We start from the raw sequence: 21,164 nt of genomic DNA on the forward strand, positions 1-21,164 counted from the left end.
TAACAGGCACAAAGATAAACAGCAAGGCCAGGGTGACAGTCAAGAGGACTTGACCTATGAGAACTGTGACAGTGGCTGGCACACCATGGTGATCATTAATGCAAAGTTTCTCAAGGATATTGCTACTAAGATGCTGTTATTATTCCTTGCCAGTGTCCAAGTCTGAGCTGTTTCTCAGTCCTGTCACCTGGAAGGCTGTCTTCCTAATCTTTCCCCCAGACCGAATTAAGCACATATAATTTATACACTTACTATACATAGGAAATGGGGGAATATCCAGATAGTATTCAAAGAGATGCTTGTGAGAATTTGATGGTATGATATAGACTGTAGAACTGTTATACTCAGTCCCATAACCTCTCAGTCCACTCTCATCCCCTCCAGTTGCTGTGGAGCTGATGTCTGGAACATAGACAGCTTTCCCCACTAAATCCTGGTTCTTTCTGCTCTGCCTGAGGGCTTCCTCCTGAACCACAAGAACTCCTGGTACCTCAAGTGTTTCCCCAAACCCCAGGGTCTTCCTAGTCTTCTTCCTCTTCCACTGGTGAGATAATACTGAAGCACATTCTTCTTGATTTCTTAAATGACTCCCCAGAGTCTTAAGTCTTAATCATCTATACATCACAGGTAATCCATTCAACCATTTATTTACTCCCCCCTTTGGCTTTTCTCCTTTCTCAATTTCCATAGCTTTTGTAGAAATGTGAGGGAACATTTCCTAGATGAAATATGTGCAGTTATATCACTGCCTCGGTATCTGTTCTTGGGTAAAACTAAATTAAAAGATCCTTCCTTCCTTGACAAAACTTCTGCATTGTGTAATTTAGAAATGTCCCAATTTTTAAGGGAAGTATCCTGGAACAGATTCAGAAATACTTGGAACCAGTTCAGGCTCTAACAGCAGATACATTAAGTGAAAGTCTCATAGGCTATGGAGACAATATATCAAACATTTACAAGATCAGTTATAGTTAAATACAGGGATCTCAGTCTCTTTTCACCTTTGAAATTGTCAAATTTCAGTACCATTTAGCAACAAGAAAAGTCAAAAAGTGTTCTAAGAACTATAATGAATTTGAAAGGGCTGTATTGGGGGGAACAGGAAGACTCACTGTGCTTCCTGCATGTCTTGCTTTCAATTATCTTAGGAGGTATGTCATTACCTGCGGAAAGTGTCATTGCTCTGATGGGCCTTTTCCAAGCCAACAGAGAACGGAGGTGACTTTAAATTTTCATTAGCTTCATCATGCTTTACCCTGCTTGTCATCTTGCTTGCCTGCTATTAGAGAGCAATTACTTGATGAGCTCTTTTAGAGGAAGGAAAATGCTAAATGATGTTCACTCAGTGGCAACTTAAAAATCTGATCTCATTTCAGAGGCAGGGTTTCTGGTACAGAAGACCAGAGAAAGGTGGAGTCACTCCATGTGAATGGAAAGAAGCCACTTGCTGTGGGACCAAACAATGTAAAAACATTCCTAGATGGCTATTTCCCTCATAAAGGTCTCATATATGTGGTCTTGTAGTTCAAGTGAATAATCTTTTCATTGATTTCTAGAGGATTTTTAACTACCTTCTAATGTGAAAGTGACAAGATTGTATTTGATGAATACAAATAGTTAAAGCATGTCTTTAACCTGGCCTTACTTATTCAGGTTGGCAATAACCTGTTTGAAATTCTTCATCATCATCATAGTTTTAAATGTCTTTCTGTTGTTCATGGAGACTATAAGTCAAATGATTTATTGTTAAATTTTGTGCACAGGCTGGTATCCTCTTTCCTTAAAAGCAAACCAGAAAAGGTAATCCAAATAATCACAGAAATCAAACAAAATCACAGCATCTGCTCAGGTAACAAAATATTCCCCCACCAACTGGTTCAAACTTCAGCGAAATCCATCTAAACCTTTGCTGTTTGTTCCATCTTACCCAGGAAACCCAGAATTAAGGCATGGAAACCCAGAATACAGTCATGCAGTGAATCATCATCAAAGTATGGGGATTCTATACTGGAGAAGAGAATGGAAAAGGGGGGCAAGATACCCAAGAATAAGTAATATGTGCACAGTATTTACCATTGGTGAGCAGATAGAATCTGTATTCTCACACCACAAAAAAAGAAATTCCACCACAATGTGACCATACGGTCTGTCTTCTCCCAGGACTTGTACTCAGCTAGAGACAAGAAGGGCCATTCCACTTGGGATAGGATTTTTTGAGCCATGGTCTCCTTCTAAATGTTACTTTTTGGAGGCAGTGTTCCAAAAGCTCAGCGTTAGTATAGACTGCTAATTTTACCGACAGCTCTAGCCAAGCTAGAGGGAAGGAAGTAACTGCACATCTGCTCCAAATACAATGCCAGCTTTCCTTCCTGACGCTGAGTTGTCAGAGAGCAGAGAGTGGGAGTGCTTAAGTGGGGTGCCGTGCAGAGGAATCAAAGCTAGCTGCTTACAAATCAATGCGCTCTCCTAGAGCCTCATTTTGTTAGAAAATGCAGTGAATGACCTGTGCTATTACACCTTATTGAAAAAGAAAAAAAAACTGTCTTCAGCCTTACGACCCCTTTATATATTTACTTTTTGTTTTCACTTGACACAAAATATCGTACATACTTATGAGACGGAGAATCACTTGCTACACATACGATGTATAATGCGATTGAATTAGTGTAATTGGTATTTCCATCTCTTTCAAACATTTACAATTTCTGTGAGTTGGAAATCAATGACTATTGCTGGTTATTCTGTACCATATAGTAAATTGCTGTAGACTATCCTTACCCTGCTGTGCAATAGAACTAATTCTCTCTCCTTGAAATAGACAAGCACCTATACCTAGTACTGTATTTTTACTTCACACGAATTTCAGGGATGTCCATGTATAACTGATTGTCTCTTACTGTTATTTGACAATAAATGTAAACAGAAGCTGAGTATAAAAGGTCAAACACCACCCCTATGATGATTAATTTTGATTGTTAACTTGACAGATCTGGAATTACCTAGGAGCCAAACCTCTGTAAGAATTTGTGAAGGAGTTTCTAGATTGATTTAAATGAGAAGGAAAGAACTACCCTAAATGTGAGCAGCACCATTTCATGGGCTGTGGTCCCAGGCTGAATATAAAGAAGAAACTGGGCAGAGTACCACCATTCACTTAACTCTGCTTCCAGAAAGAGATACAATGTAACCTAATGCTCCTGGCCCCATCTCTACCTTGATGGCTTATGCCTTCAAGCTGTGAGTCAAAATAAGACATTCCTTCCTTAAATTACATTTCCTAGGTATTTTGTTACAGCATCAGGAAAGTTAATAAAGCAGCCACCACCAAAGTATTCCTGAGACACCTGAAGCAAGGACTCAGAATTTCTAAAATTCTAATAGGATCGATTTATTTTTACAGATATAACTTAATTTGGTTTTATTTCTTTCCTTTAAAGTTGTACTGGATTGGCATTAGTTTTGTCCTTGATGAAGACATTTTAAAATGCCATAGTGCTAATATGCCATGCAATGTTTCCTATTATATACATCTAATCAATACACACACACACACACACACACACACACACACACACACACACACACATTTCTCAGTAATGCCCATGTAATGCTACATGTTATTCCCCTGTATATTCCAGTGCAACATTTATCTATAAACTGTTTATGACTATCATATTTTCCCTTTGTATATCTCATCAATATACAACACAACTAAATCATTTAAGGAACTTATTTCATGTGCCTTTAAGAAATAAAACTCAGTAACACTGATGGTCAAAGCAATTGCTACTGTCATTTAAACCTCAGTCACTGATACGTATGAGGGCGAACATGATAATTACTGTGTAATAAAAGATCTAATAGAGAGCTGTCATGTTTTTACATAATTTTGCCTTAATTCAACAAATCAAACAAGAAATAAATGTACATTTTCCTTAGTCTTTTAGCAAAGGATTGTTTCTTCTTTTGCTTACAGACCAAGAGAAAAAAATCAACAAAATGATATAAATGTGATTTCATAAGAGAATGAGTCATCTTCCATGGACAAAGAGTCCATAAGTCACACATGTAGGAAGCAGATTCAGAAACAACAGTGATATTTGCATTTCATGATAAAGCCTCGAATTATTCTATTTGACTCCCTTGATACTGTGGAATAGATCATATCTGAGGAAACCAAATTCAAAGAGATGAACTAACTTAATCATGATTACTTAGGAAAGGGGCTGGTGAGATGGCTCAATGTTAATACCACTGATTACCATTGCAGAAAAGTCAGGTTTAGTTCCCAAAACCCACATGGCAGCTCACAACCATCCAGTTCCTGAAGGTCCAACATTCACTGGGAATGCTTGAATACGAAAGGAAAAGAAATGTAGATGTAAAAAGTATGCAGAGCTCTCTGGCATGGCTAGAAAATTAAGTGTATGTTAGAAGGAAAAGACATGATAGCCAGAGCTAGAAAAATGACTACAGCCAACCAGTCCTGAACTGATAACATAATGCATCCAGACTTCACATGTGTACACTGAGCTGTCATTGCATTTTAACTGAGAGGGAGAAGATGAAGAGCCAAAGAGAGCAATGATGAAGGAAGCAAGATGGAGTTCAACCAGAAGGAGTGCAGGCAAGGAGACCAGTTGGGAAGATGAGATAATTTGTCAACTTGTGCTGAGGGAGATTTGGATTAGGACAATGGACTGAGGTGACCCCTCAAAGGAACTTTGAATAAAGATATTCCTTCTAGGCTGCACAGCAGGCACTGTCGCTATCTCCTCTCCCACCTTGCAACACTTTGTACCAAAAAGCATTTGGTATATATCAGCATCTAGGGAGGAGTGGGATTTCTTCAAAGATGAGTGTATGTCAGTTTTTCATGAACCCACTTCAGCAAACATAATATCTGGAATTGATATGTTTAAAGCCATCTATAAGTCAGTATCATTATTTACTTGTATACTCCAAACATTAAGATATTGCCATTGAAGTACAGTGCTTACTTTTACATATTAAGTTAGTTAGGCTACAGCACAATATTTTTAACTGAACATTAACATTGCTGTAAGGATAATTTTTATATGATTAACATTTATGGGCAGCCAATATTATATAAGGGAGATTACTTCAACAGATGAAATGGTCCTCACTCAATCAGTTGGAAGACTATAAAGACCTCAAGAAGAGAATTATGGTATCTCTGAGGGGAAAAAGAATTTTGCTTCAAGACTGAAATATCAGCTTCTATCTAAGAATCTATGTCCTATAGATTTCATATTTGTCAGCTACAAGCTAATTCCTTGAGAATACTATGTATGCTTTCTGTTTCTATACACATAAGTATGTTTACTTATAAGTTGTTTTCATTGAAGGAAAGTAGAAGAATGTAATGACTATTCAAACAGGTAATGTCACTTACAAAGCCTACAGGGGAAATAAGCTAATAATGGTAGAAACAATAATTTTATTTCTTAATATATTAAATTTTAGGTATATGGAAAAATTCAGCAGAGATACAGAGAAAGGAAATGAAAATATAAGGTTTAAATTCATAAGGGAACTTATTGGTCAAAATATATGACTCAACAATAGTATAGTTTTCCTGTTCCTATATGACACAAATTGTAAGGCAGAAGTTTATACACTATAGCAAACACACACACACACACACACATATATATATATACATATATATATGAGCTATCTAGCTGTAGTTATTATCTAAACATAAGTTACCTCCAAACTTATTCTAACCAAAATGTAAAATTTCCCATGTAAAGACAACCCAGTGTCTTCACACCTAAAAGAATTTCTTCTTAGGTTAATATCATCTCAAGGCACAAATGAAATCCACTGTCATGGTTCCAATGATTCTGCATACCCTGAGACAGTAAATAAAGGTAGAACAATAGGATAGGGCAAAAAGGCAGCTGTTCCCTGTTCTCCTCAAGTTGATCTCTCAGTTATCCCTGACGTTCACAGAGACATCATAAGACATCATTGACTATCATAAGCTTTTGGTGCGGACACATGATCGAGACCTGCTTATGACAGATTGACAGCTACATATATCTAGAATGGAATATGAGTTAAGTCACTGAGTAGCTGCAGGGTTTTGCACTGACTTCCCTTTACTCATCTATACAAATATGATTCCTTCTTACACTCTAGAGTAAGAAGAAAGTTAGAAAACAGTTGTCTCATGGAAGGTCATCTTTCATGACCTTTGAAGCAGAAGCATTATCTGATGACAATCTTTCATGCATTGAACAACTCTGCCTTTTTCAGAAAATCATGTCATGACTTCCCATTCCCCTGGGAGGTGGCACAAACTCACACCACAATGATTTTCTGTTCAAGCACCAGGGAAAAAGCAACCGTGGACTGAACCCTCTGAAACTCCATGTATTCTCTGAATGATTCAAAAGATTCCTCTTTTGAAATTCAGTGGATTTCTGAGCTCTAAAGCTGTGTTTCTTGGGGCAAGATGTTGAATTGTGTGTGAAACATCTATCAAACAAACACTGATGAACATGAGAAACTGGGGGAAATGTTAGAGAAACAAAAATAACAAGCTTGATTCTTCTTCCTTTGAAGAGTGTCCAGGCTAATGGATGGGAAAACTTTTGCTGAGAATTAAACATGGGCCCTCATGAATGAGAATCAAGCACTTACTCTTGCACTTTGTCCCCATTCATATAAAGAATTTAAATTCATCAACTGCTCTGCATGGAACTTACCTTGTTAATGAGGGAATTTCCAACAGAGCCCTGGATACAGAAGCCACCATGTAGTGTTCAAAAAACATCTAAGAAGAAAGTGAAGCAAGTCAATGTAACTTACTAGATTAACCTTTGTTGGGGAAACAGAAAATTTAAGGGAGAAACAAGTCCAAAAGAAGGTATGTGTGACTGTTTGGAATAGTTGAAGCCTTTTAAAATATGGCAGGCTTGAGCTTATTGGCAGTTCAGGAAGAAGTCAGTTGTTCTTGATATCTAGAAGCAGCCATAACATGTAAATGGAGGGCAGAGGAAATAAAGTATAGTAATATGTAGTTCATAGTGTGAAGGGGAAAAAAGAAAATATAGTTTACCAAGCTGGGAGGTCCCTGTAATCCCAGCATTCAGGAGGCTGAGATAGGAGGGTTATGACTTTGAGGTGGTGTGGGAATCAGAGGAAGCCCTGAGTGCATGTGTATTGTTGACATGGACACAGCCTCAGACTGATGGAAGTGGCAAAGCCTTCCTGGGTCAGGCTCAACATGGATCTTCCTTTGGTCCAAGTGTAAGTGTCTATAAAGTGTTGACCAGGTTTTCGTGAAAACTATCAACTGCTGCTTATTCTTCCTGGATTGTTAAAACCTGAGAATGCTCATCTAGAGAAACCGCCCACCAAGAGTAGCTAACCCCTCCCCACCATGCCTGAGGTTCCCAGGTGTAGAAGGAGTTAATCTCTCCATCAGGGTGCCAGACACAGGCCACCTGATGCCAGCTTTTCTGTGCCTGTGTCTGGCCTTTCTTCATTCCCTTACCACTCCTAGTTAGGCAAGATAGTAAGGTTTACATGGCCAGCACTATTGAGAAGCCCAGCCTAAGATACAGAGAAAGTTACCTCAACAGCAAAGCAATGTTTTGGGTCATTTTTATGTGTGTGGCATTTCTCTGCTTTGCTCTTCTAGGCTCTTCCAGTGCTTTGAATCAGTCCTGTGGGATAATACTTTTGTACACTGGTTTAATAAAATGCTGATTGGCCAGAAGCCAGGCAGGAAGTATAAGCAGGATAAGCAGACAAGGAGAATTCTGGGAAGAGGAAGGCTGAGTCAGGCGTCACCAGCCCGCCATCCAGGGAGGAGCATGTAATGGCATACAGGTAAAGCCACAAGACATGTGGCAACATATAGATTAACAGAAATGGCCTGAGTTTAAGTGTAAGAGCTAGTCAGTAGTTAGCCTGAGCTACTGGCCAAACAGTTTTAATTAATATAAGCCTCTGTGTGTTTATTTGGGTCTGAGCAGCTACAGACTGGGTGGGACACAGGAAAACTTCAGCTACAAAGAAGACCTGCTTATGCTCAGACCAAACTGGAGAGACAACAAAAACAAAGTGAACACAATTTCCAGACAAGGGTCCACTGCTCCATTAATTGAAATAAAGGTGAATGAGTTAGAAACTGTCCACAGATGTAACAGACTTATTGGAATTACATAGATATCATGGGCTAAAGGAGATGCCTTCAAAACTATATCTGAGAATTTGAAGTTTGTTGGCTTATAAAAAAAAAAAAACTTCTTTCCTGAATATATGGAACACTGTAGGTTCAATTCCCCTTGCCTGCAACACTACCTCTAGGAATTTATTCTAATGATCGAGGATATATGCAATAATTTGTTTATATCATTTATAATGGAACACAAAAGTTTTAAAAACAAATGCCAAAAATAGGAGATTATATATTACATTTCCATATAATGATCATTTTAATATAAGAGGTAAGAAAATTATCATAATACACTTGATGAAAACTATGTGATATAAAACTTTATAAAATGTGTCTTTTCTCTTTGAAAATAAACAATATTCTATGACAACGAATCTTAAAAACTTAATATCCATGTAAGTTAATAATATTTGTTGTAATATAAGTTATTTAATATTTGATATCCCTTTTTGTTTTCTTTTGAGACAACATCTTGATGTGTACCTTAGACTGTTCTCCAACACACGATCCTGCCTCTGCCTCCCCAGTGCTGGTACTGAAAGCATGTACTACACCTACCATATGTATATATTTTACCTAGTAAAAGATTCTGCTCATCTATCATGAAAATAATTCAAAAGATAACAAAAATCCTAATCATATGATTAATTACTTAATATTAAAAGTTGGGAAAGAAAAATACTTAAACACTAATAGAAAGCAGCTATTTAAGGAGACAAATAAGTAAATATAATTATATAAAATGTTTGTAATTTGAAGTAGGCTGAAAAGATGCTTATCTGGGGCTGGAGAGAAGTTTTGATAGTTAAAGCACTTTGATTTCAATGATGAGAACCAAATATTGGTTCTGCTGAGCCCATTTAAAGTCACATGCAACAGTTCATGAGCTGGGAAGAGAGAAGGGAGAACCTTTGGGAGTTCATAGGTCAGTTAGCCTGAGGTATGTTGTGGCAAATAACAAAAGACCCTGTCTTAAAGTCGAAGATAAGGACCAACACCTGCGGTTATCCCCTGACCTCCACATATGTGCTATGGCACAGGAGTGCATAGCCTTACACACAAATATGCACACACACACAAAATACCCTTATCCAATATTAATTATAGATTTTAAAAAAGCTATGTATTCAGGAGAAGAATGGGAGTATAAATAAAATATAAGAAATGGGAAGTTCAAGTGAGATGTTACTTGAGTTTATTTTTAATTTGCTAAAATTTTCCTAATGGATATAATAAAATGTGAAAGCAGTTTAAAACTTGAGATGGTGGAAGAACTGGAAGTTTGACGGAGAGATTGAACTACAAAGAAATATGATAAGAATGTAGGAGTGAGGAAGAAGCTAAGTGTGGGCATTATCTGCATGTGTGGGGGCCAACTGGATGGAAGCTGCATTTATAAGGAGGTCATAGGACAGAGGGAAGGAATACCTCCATAATGTGGAATCCTGAAAGAATACTCTTGTGGTGATACTTTATTTGTATGTCAATAAACAAAGCATGCCTGGAGATCAGAGAAAATAGCAAGTCATTTTAGTAAACATAGAAGTCAGGCAATGGTAGCACATGCCCTTAATCTGATCACGTGGCAGGCAGGGTCGCTGTGTGTTCAAGGACACATTAGGGAACAGCCAAGCGTGTCTCCTCAGTACCAACCATAGAAACCTAGAGGTCTGTACAGACAGGCAGTGACAAGGAAGTGAGGTAGCTGGGCTAAGAGCCAGTGAGAGGGCAGAGCAGCAAGGCAATAAAGGTGTGGGTAAGACAGGAATTAGCCCCTTTTGGTAGATGCAGAGCTAGAGAGGTAAGGTTGGTGGCTATCACTATTTCCCTGATCTCTAATGCTTTTACTCCTATATTTGACTCTGTGTTTCTTATTTAATAAGACTGTTTAGAAATTCATGTACATACTCTAGTTGATTCCATGTGAAGCAGAAGATTGAGAACAGCTCCCAAAAGATATCTTGGAGCCATGAAAAAGCAAGGAATAATTCCACAAAAAGAGAAGTTGAAAATCTTTCAGCAGGTGTAGGTCAAAAGGCTAGTATTGTGATAGGCATTCTCAACTTACCTAAAGAAGAATGGAATCTGCCAATCCTGGGGGGCTATTTCAGTCATGCTTACTTAGACATGACCAGGAATATCAATAAAGTTCATTACCAGCATCATGAAATTTTTAACTTTATATTTATTGAGTTTCATAGATGGCAGAGACATGCCTTCAATAGCAGACCTGAGCCCACCATAACAAAACAATATACATAAAAGTTGTGTGTCACAAAACAGAGCTAAGTAAATCACAGACCATCCACAAAGCTGTATTTGGACACTGAAGTGATGTCTAAATTTGCTGCTTTGCCATAAGATCACTTAACAATGAGTTAATCTTGAGCTTTATATCAGAGGAAGCATAATACAGAGCTAAGATGGCCACGAAGGACACAGGAAGGCCTCTGAAAGCTGACACACTACATTCTACCTACAGGTAGACACATATACTCCAAGAACACACTGCCTACCTCAGCATTAGGTGCTTATGACAAAGAAACACACTTAATTTGAGCGATAAGCACTGAAGGACAAGGGGCAGGAAGATGTGAACATGTCAACTGATCACTTTCCATTCTCTGTGGAATTTCAGGATGTTCTTGATTTCCACACCAGCTTCCGTTGCCATCCCCAGTACCAACTGCAGTGGGTATGAGAAATTCCTAGGATGATCCAAACAGACACCAGTAATGATAGTCACCATGCTGCTGGGATCCAATATCCCTGGCCTGGAAGAGTCCAGCAGGCTTTTGCAGAACTCAAGAATATTGTAGAGGTCCCAGGCATCAGAGTCTTGTCTAGTCATCCTGGGCCTCACCAACCTCTTGGACACAAAGGACTGGCAGAGAATGTACTGGTTCCTTCTCTTTAACTCATCTTCTAGGAAAGTGATGGCAGCCAAGGCTCTGCGATCCTCCCATTTTAGGATGTACAATGTGTCAACCACAACCTTGGGTATGATAAGAAAAAACTTAGCACTAGTGGCTAGTTTCTGTATCACTGAAAGATGCTCACAGAGGGCCCTGGGGTCAGGGAAGAGGTAAGGGGTCAACACTGACCGAGTCTGGGGACCTCGGAGGGTCTTCTCTAGCAGTGCCACTTCCCTCTGAAGCCAAAGCTGGACTATGTCTTTGGAAAACCTGATTCGTGCAGCTGTTCTTGGAAGCTGCTGAGGTGGATCTTCTGACCTTCCAAGGGTACTGCTCACAAAGACACCCAGCTTGGAATCAAAGCTCAAGAACTGTCCGGGGAGTCTAGTTGCAAAGTGACCAAAATTTCTGAAGAAACAGATACGGACGATAACTTCCTCCTGGTTGGTGAGTGGAGGTGGATCCTGCCCGAAGCCTACCCTATCCTGAGACACTTGAGAAGGAGGCTGCTGGAACATGGCAGTGTCCTCGGGGAGCTGAAGGTACTTGGGAGTGTGTGGCCGTCGACAGCTCTGTAGCAACTCCTGGAGATGGTGAGACAGGCCAAGGCCTGGATGCTGAAGGTCTCCCACCGAGGGCAACAGGTTCAGCAACACACAGAGGTGGTCCCACAAGCTAAACACACTCCTCCAATGTGACAAGAGGATGCTGTGATTGCTGCGGAGCCAGCTCAGGATCACCTTGATGGTAGGCAACAGTCCCTCTGCAGAAAGAATGTCCAGTTTCCATTGAGTGGTCTGGAGATTGTTGTTCTGGGAAGTGGAGGGCTTCTGCTCCCAGGAGGAATCCATGTAGAACTCCGCATCAGGAAAGCTGCTCATCTCACCCTCCGTGCACAAAGAACGGCTGACAGCAGGGCTTGGCTCAGACTGGGGTGTCAGAACGTTATGACTAAAGACGGAAGCCAAGGGCAAGCCATGTTTTCCTTGGAGATTTTGGCTCAAAGGCGCTGGCAGGCTAGAGGATAGAGTTGTTTTCAAGAGATCAAGGAGACTGTCGGGAGGTATGTACGACTTCAGTTTGTTTCTGGAATGAGCAGCTTTAGGTTTGGATGTACCTCCGCTTTTCTGAATTGCATCTGAACTCAAGGAGCCACTTCCTTCTTCGTCCGCTGTGTCTGAGTGGGATGCTTCACTGCTTGTGTCTGATTGGACCCGGGAACTTAAGGATGAGTTTTCCTCTTCCTCTGTCTCATCTGAGTCGTAATCAGAATGAAAACCAGCCTCACTCTCCCTAGAAATACCAGACCACCCGTGGCCTTTCTGAGAGTTGCTGTTCTGGAGCCCAGGAGACAGAAAATCTTGATGTTGCTTCCCAGACTCTTTCTCCCAGCATCCATCGCCAGAAGAAGCCTCTTCTGGATTCAGCTTCCTCCTCTGCAGCTCAGCCTGGATCCGTGTGTTCACATGTTGTACTAGGTGAGAGAAAAGAGTCAAGGTGAAGATGACAGCTGGTTTTTGCTGTTTTGAGCCTGATTTCCTCAGGCTGTGCACATTCATGAGGCAAAGAGCCACCATGTGGAAGATGAGGAAGTCCGGGAGAAACAGATACCCTTTAGGAGGTTTCTCTTCTGGGGAAGCCTGGCATAGGCCTGATTGACAGGGCCGATAGGAAAGACAGAGACGAAAGTCTTCGAGAACCAGTTGGCACAGGGCTATCAGCCTTGCGGCTTTGAATTTCCTCTTAGGCTGCAAGAGACTCTGCAGGTAGAGGAAGCTAACCAGCAGCCTTCTGTTGTCCCAACACTGCCTCTGGCTATGAGTCAGTTTCCTTCCCTGGTACCTCTTCAGACAACTGTACCTCTTTCCGGCGTGATCATAGAGCCGTTTGAGGTTCCAAGCTGCTCCCTTAAAAGGCACTTCAGAGTGGAGACAGCGTTGATAGAAGTAGGTGGCTTCGAGGTCATAATACTTACTCCCCACGAGAGCGCCCAGTTGGTTGAAGGGCATTCCCATATGCGGGGCCACTGACAAGGCTCTGTAATAGCATCTCTCTGCCAAGTTCTTGGTGGCCAGGTCTAAGAATTCGTGCTGATAGCGAAACAAGTCCCCCAGGTAGAGCAGGCAGCGATGACAGGCCATGCGGGCCCAGGAAGCCTCTTCTGCTGATGTGGGTCCCACTTTCTTACAGCCAATCAAGTGGATAGCGCTGTGAGGCCAGTCTATGTAACTCTGCAACCTCAGCTCATAGTGACCCTGAAGGAACAGGAAGAGATGCTCATAGAACCTGAGGCCAGCCTTCAGGTGAGCCTGTAGGGGCCCTCCCCAGTGCTGGAAAGTGTCCATTTGTTTCTTATTGGTCTTCATGAGCAGCATGACAACATCAGAGTATATTTTCCTCCATAAGAGCTCTTCAGCCTTCCTACCATAAACCACCGGATGGAGGAACATGAGTCTGATGCAGGCTTGCTGAACCATCTCTCTGAGAGCCAGGATGTGTGGCTTGAACACTTCTTTATGGGCATTTCCTTTTTGAAGGAAGAAATCGAGTCGCTGAGCTGCCAAGCAGACTTCCTGGTAGAGGAGTCTGGCCTTCGGGGTTTCTTCCTGGTTTCTCTCCATGAGGCTGGGTTGCTTTTGAGTGGTGCTTACTGTGTTTCCTGAGAAAAGATTAAAGCAATCTATTAGTGGTCACCCAAAAAGACTGAAAATAATGCCAATGAGAACAATGAAGTTGGAGGGGATACTTTTCTTCTCTCACTAATAAAAATATTTAGTTTCGTGTTCTTTACATAGCAACCCTGTTCATAAGCTTATTTCTTCGGAATTCATTCCTGTCAACAGTCAAACCTATGTGAATAAGGGGTTCCTTCCAAATATATCTCTAATAAAGGAAAGTCAGGAGTACATACATTGAAATTAACCTAAACAGGCAGGCCCCAGCAGCCAGGCAGCAGGTGAGAGACCTGCAGGCAGGTTACCCCACCATCACTGCCACCCCCTAGACTCTGTCTCCACAAGACCCACACCACCACCCAACCCCACTGACTACAGCATCCTACCAGTCAGTGCACAGCCCTCTCCTGCAACATCACCAGACCCTATAGGCACAAGTACCAGCTACACCAGTTGGAAGAACAGATGGGTAAACACCAATGTAAGAACACATTCAACAATATAAAGAGCAAAATGCACCACCAGAACCTAGTGACTCTACAACAGCAAGACCTGAACATCCCAACACAGATGAAGCAAAAGAAAATGACCTTAAGAATAACTTCATGAAGATGATAGAGGCCCTGAAAGAGGAAAGGAAAAATTCCCTTAAAGAAATCGAGGAAAAGACCAACAAAAAATGGGAGAAATCAATAAGTCCCTTAAAGAAAGTCAAGAAAGCCAAGAAAAAACAATCAAACAGGTAGAGGAAACAGTTCAAGACTTGAAAATTGAAAGAGAGGGATTAAAGAAAACACAAACTGAGGGAATTCTGGAAACAGAAAATCTGGGTAAGCAAATAGGAAATATAGATGCAAGCATCTATAGCAGAATACAAGAGATGGAAAAGAGAATCTCAATTGTTAAAGATACTACAGAGGAAATAGATTCATCAGTCAAATAAAATGTTAGATCTAATAAATTCTTAACACAAAACATCCAGGAAATCTGAGACACCACGGAAAGACCAAACCTAAAAATAATAGGGATAGAAGGAGGAGACGAATTCCAGATCAAAAGCACAGAAAATATACTCAACAAAATCATAGAAGAAATTTTTTCCTACTAAAGAAAAAAGCCAAGAGGTCTGAGCTCAGAGCAAAAACCTTACCCTCCTCTTGGCTTTCTGCTTAAAAAAAAAGAAAAGAAAGAAAGAAAAAAAAGACAATTACTAGTTTTAAATACTTTACATTGGATTGGATTGTTTTATATTGTATACAAATTTGAAATTGATATTGTTAAAAAATGCTATATGTATATTTCTAATTGTATTTATACCATTCATTTAACAATGTAATGCAATTTTCTGATCCTTGAATGTTATTATTACCAACTATTAGGATATAAAGAAATGAAAGTTAGTAGTTAGACATTACAATAGAACTTGTAGTCATATTAGATATGTTTTAAAAATTGAGCAGATATATTTTAGACAGGTCATCTTCAAACCCTTCAGAGATCTACAGAATATGGCATTTAAAATGCTTTAATAACTTAGAAAATTTTTCTTTTTTGAGACATGTTGGCTCCTGGCAGTACCAATCTACTTCAGAGAAAACATGGGCATTGAAGAAACTGCATATGGAGTTAACTTTCATTGTGGCAAAAGTTAACCACTGGACAACAAAGTATCCTCGAATCAATAGGACAAAATGGACAGACAGGACATGAAACAAAGGACTACTGATTGTTGCCAAAACAAGTGTGGCTATGGCTTTATCAAAAGGCATCTTCTGAGGCCAGGACAATATGGCACCATCCCTGAAGTGGCCTTCGCAATCCAGAAAAGGTACAGTGCCCTTTTCTTCAAAGGCAGCTGAACAGGTAGTGGGCCGATGGCTTCTGATGTGCAATGGAACAGCAGCTGAAACAGTTATTCTTGAAGAGTAACTAAGCTCATGCCTCTCAATAGTAGACTGGCATTTAATAGAGGGATGTAGAGAAGAACAGGATGCTGAGATGAAGCCATATATACACAGCCAAGAAGAATGGACAGCTGAATTCAAAAACCATCAACAATTTCCAGAATTTAAAATCCTGAATCATGACATGACACTAGTGGAATTCAGGTGTTTCTGGTACGTGGACTGTTCTCACCCAATGTGGAGGTTGAACTGTTGACCTTGTGTACATCCTACTTCACAAATGAGTCTGTCAGATACGCTAAGCCTATAGGCTGAAGATGATGCCCCAACACTGCGGAGAAACCTCAGGTGACTGTCCAGGCAGCTGGCTGTTTCTGTCAAATCAAAAATTTTTTGGAAGTTGCTTGCATATACTTCCTGTTTTTATTTTTGTTAGCTAATATTATTTCCTTCTTGGGTCTCTGAGGGAATTGAAAATTAGCTAGTTATAGTTGAAGATTAGTTAGTTATAGTTGAAGATTAGTTAGTTATAGTTGAAGATTAGTTAGTTATAGTTGAAGATTAGTTAGTTAAGTTGAAGATTAATTAGGATAGAAAGTGAATTAGATACATTTTGGACTTACCAAAATAGGATAGATAATGAAATTATTTTCTCTGAATTTGGCAAATACAAATGGACATTGTTTAGGCATTTATTACTCATATATATTGTATATAGTTATTGTACTTTTGTATATAGTTTTTCCTTTGTTAGTTATAACCTTTTGCTTTTTTTCTTTTTATTAAAATAGAAAAGGGGAAATATGGTGGTATTTTATTTGTACTGAAATGTGATTTTAATTGTATGTTAATAAATAAAGTTGCTTGGATGTCAGAGCTAATAGCAAGCCATAGCAGAGCTGGGCGTTCGTGGCTCATGCCTTTAATCCCAGCACTTGGTAGAAGAGTTAGGTAGATCTCTGTGTGGTCAAGGATACAGCCAGCATTGGAGACACACACCTTTAATCTCAACACCATAGAAGACCTGGAGGGCTGTACATACAGGCAGTGATGAGGCATTCATGTGTTTGGGTTTACAACCAATGAGAAGGCAAAACAGAGAGACTATATAAAGACAAACACACAGGAAGTAGGTCTCTTTCAGAGAGGTAGGACCACTGCAGGAGGAAGAGTAAGGTTTTAGCTCTGAACTCTGACCTCTTGGCTTTCTTCTTTACATTGGTTCTGTGTTTCTTATTTAATAAGACGGTTGGTTACATCTACTTCCTACCTAAAAAAGGACATGCCTGTGAAGGTACAAGAAGCTTACAGAACACCAAATAGACTGGACCAGAAGAAAAAGATCTCCTCACAATATAATAATCAAAACACTAAACATATAGAATAAACAAAGAATATTAAGAGCTTCAAAGGAAAAAGGCCAAGTAATATACAAAGGCAGACCTATGAGAATTATACCTGATTTTTCAGTGAAGACTCTGAAAGCCAGAATGTCCTGGAAAGATGTTTTGCAGACACTAAGAGATTATGAATGCCAGCCCAGACTACATATACTCAGCAAAACTTCCAATCACCATAGATGGAGAAAACAAGATATCCCATGACAAAGCCAGACTTTAAACAATACCTATCCACAATTCTAGCCCTACATAAATACTATAAGGAAAATTCTAACCCAAGGAAGTTAGGTGGACCTATGAAAACACAAGCAATAGAAAATCTCACACCAACAGGTCCCAAAGAAGGGAAACACACACATACTACCAACAACAACAACTAAACCAAAAAAATAACAGGAATTAACAATCACTAATTGTTATTAATTTGTTGTCATTAACATCCTTTTATAATCAATAGGCTCAATTTTCCAATAAAAAGACATAGACTAACAAAACATATAAACACAGGAGCCATCCTGCTGCTGCTGCATACAAGAAACAAACCTCAAATTCACAGACAGGCATTACCTCAGAGTAAAGGGTTGGGAAAAGATTTTCCAATCAAATAGACCTAAGAAGCAAGCTGGTGTTGCTCTCCTGATATCTAACAAAATAGACTTCAAATTAAAATTAATCAAAAGAGATCAAGAAGAATATTTCATATTTATCACAGAAAAAATCCATCAAGATGAAGTCTCAATTCTGAACATTTATGCCCCAAATACAAGGGCACCCACATTTGTAAAAGAAACACTACTAAAGCTTAAATCACACATCAGATCACACATACTAATAGTGAGAGACTTGAACACCCCACTCTCATCAGTGGGTAGGTTTGCCAGACAAAAACTTAACAGAGAAATAAGGAAACTAACAGATCTTATGACTCAAATGGACTTAATAAACAGCTACAGAAAATGTCACCCAAACATAAAAGCACCTAATGAACTTTCTCTACAAATGACCACATAAGTGGTCACAACCAAATCTCAACAGATACAAAAAAAAAAAAATTGGAATAGCCCCCTGTATGTTGTCAGATCACCATGGTTTAAGGTTAGAATTCAACAACAACACAAACTTCATAAAGCCTACAAACCGACAAACGCAGGGAAGCCGAACAACTCTCAACTGAATTACCACTGGGTCAAGGAAGAAATAGAGAAAGAAATTAGATTCTTAGATTCTTCCTAGATTTCAATGAAAATGAAAGCACACCATAACCAAACTTATGGGACACTATGAAAGCAGTACTAAGAGGAAAGTTTCATAGCACATAGCAACTTATAAAGAAGGAGAAATCTCACACTAGGAACTTAACAGCACACCTGAAAGTTCCAGAACAAAAAGAAGCAAACTCACTCAGGAGGGGTAGAAGTCAGAACATAATCAAACTCAGGCTGAAATCAATAAAATAGAAACAAAGAGAACAATACAAAGGATCAATGGAACAAATAATTGGTTCTTTGAGAAAATCAACAAGATAGACAAAGCCCTATCCAAACTAACCTAAAAGCAGAGACAGACTACCCAAATTAACAAAATAAGATGAAAGGGGGACATAACAACAGATGCCGAGGAAATCCAGAGAATCATTAGATCATACTTTAGTGACTTGTACTCCACAAAATTGGAAGTCTAAAAGAAGTGGACAAATTTCTTGATAAGCACCACATACCAAAATTAAATCAGATTAAAAAAAATCTATATAGATCCATAATCCCTAGGTAAATAGAAGCAGTCATTAAAATCCCCCCCCCAAAAAAAAACAAGAAAAAGAAAAAAGCCCAGGGCCAGATTGGTTCAGTGAAGAATTCTACTAGAATTTCAAAGAAAATCTAATACCAATACTCCATACTCCTCAAATTGTTCCACACAATAGAAACAGAAAGGACATCACCAATTTTTTTTATGAGGGTACGGTTACCCTGATACACAAACCACACAAAGATGCATCAAAGAATTACAGATCAATCTCTCTTATGAACGTTGATGCAGAAATACTCAATAAAATACTTGCAAACTGAATTCAAGAACACATGAAAAAAAGCATCCATCATGATCAAGCAGTCTTCAACCCAGAGATGCAGGGATGGTTCAACATATGAAAATCTGTCAATGGAATACACCATATAAACAAACTGGAAAAAAAAACCACATGATCATCTCATTAGATGCTGAAAAAGCCTTTGACAAAATCCAACACCCCTTTATGATAAAGGTCTTAGAGAGATCAGGGATACAAAGGACATATCTAAACATAATAAAAGCAATATGCAGCAAGCCAATTGCTAACATCAAATTAAATGGAAAGAAACTCAAAGCAATTGCACTAAAATCAGGAGCAAGAAAAAGCTATCCACTCACTCCATATCTACTCAATATAGTACTCAAAGTTCTAGCCAGAGCAATAAGATATCAAAAGTAGATCAAGGGGATACAAATTGGAAAGGAAGACGTCAAACTTTGGCTATTTGCTGACGATGTGATAGTATACATAAGTGACCCCAAAAATTCTAGCAGGGAACTCCTACAGCTGAAAAATACCTGCACACCTTCAGTAATGTGGCAGGATACAAGATTAACTCAAAAAAATAAAATAAAGTAGCCCTCTATATATAAATGGTAAACACACTGAGGAAAAGATCAGAGAAACAACATCTTTTACAATAGGCTCAAATAACATAAAATATCTTGGGATAACTCTAACCAAACAAATGAAAGACCTGTATGACAAGAACTTTAAGTCATTAAAGAAAGTAACTGAAGAAGAAATTAGAAAATGGAAAAATCTCCCTTGTTCATGGATAGGTAGGATTAACATGGTAAAAATGGCAATCTTACCAAAAGCAATTTACACATTGCAATCCCCATCAAAATTCCAACACAATTCTTCACAGACCTCAAAAGAATAATACTCAACTTCATATAGAAAAATAAAAAACCCAGGATAGCTAAAACAATCCTATACAATAAAGGAACTTCTAGAGGTATCACCATCCCTGTCTTCAAGCTCTGCTATACAGCTATAGTAATAAAAACAGCTTGATATTGGCATTAAAAACAAACTGGTAGATAAATGGAACTGAATCAAAAACTCTGACATAAATCCACAAACCTTTGAACATCTGATTTTTTACAAAGAAGCCAAATCTATATAATAGAAAAAAGAAAGGATCTTCAACAAATGGTGCTGGCATAACTGGATGTCATTGTTGTCTATCAGCTGCATGTAAAAGAATGCAAATAGATTCATATCAATTGCCCTGCACAAAACTCAAATCCAAGTGGATCTAAGACCTCAACATAAAACAAGTTACATTGAAGAGAAAGTGGGAAGTAGCTTTGAACATACTGGCAGAGGTGACCACTTTCTAAGTATAACACCAGTAGTACAGACACTGAGATTAACAATTAATAAATGAGACCTTCTGAAACTGAAAAGCTTATGTAAGGCAAAGGACATTGTCAATAAGACAAAACAGCAGCCTATAGAATGGGGAAAGATCTTCATCAACCCCACATCTGACAGAGGGCTGATCTCCAAAATATATAATGAATTCAAAAAGCTAGACCTCAAAATACCAAATAATTCAATTTTAAAAATGAGTTACAGATCTAAACTGAGAATTCTTAACAGAAAAATCTCAAATGGCTGAAATACACCTAAAGAATTGTTCAACCTCCTTAGTTATCAGGGAAATGCAAATCAAAACAACTCTGAGATGGATAGATAGATAGATAGATAGATAGATAGATAGATAGATAGATAGATAGATAGATAGATAGACAGAACCTGGAAACAACCTAGATGCCCCTCAACTGAAGAATGGTTAAGGAAAATTTACACAATAGACTATTACTCAGTTGTAAAAAAAATAATAATATTATGAAATTTTCAGGCAAATGGATGGAACTAGAAAAAAATCATCCTGAGTGAGGTAACCCCCACCCAGAAAAACAAACATAGTATGTACTCACTCATAAGTGGATATTAGGGTAAAGTTCATGATAAC

The 21,164-nt window shown here is 38.9% G+C and overlaps 1 pseudogene across 7 annotated transcripts in view; it reads right to left on the bottom strand.

Moving 5' to 3' along the window:
- Nucleotides 1-10,313: 10,313 nt before the first annotated feature.
- LOC102914429 (nonsense-mediated mRNA decay factor SMG5 pseudogene) overlaps nt 10,314-21,164 on the bottom strand; it is a 124,781-nt pseudogene continuing 113,930 nt past the window's right edge. For all 7 annotated transcript variants that reach the window (XR_013046340.1, XR_013046339.1, XR_013046335.1 and 4 more), the window contains one exon: nt 10,314-13,789. The product of XR_013046340.1 is annotated as a nonsense-mediated mRNA decay factor SMG5 pseudogene, transcript variant X6 (transcript). The remainder of the gene's footprint in view (nt 13,790-21,164) is intronic.

Source organism: Peromyscus maniculatus, chromosome 20 (assembly GCF_049852395.1).
Source record: "Peromyscus maniculatus bairdii isolate BWxNUB_F1_BW_parent chromosome 20, HU_Pman_BW_mat_3.1, whole genome shotgun sequence".
NCBI lineage: Eukaryota > Metazoa > Chordata > Mammalia > Rodentia > Cricetidae > Peromyscus > Peromyscus maniculatus.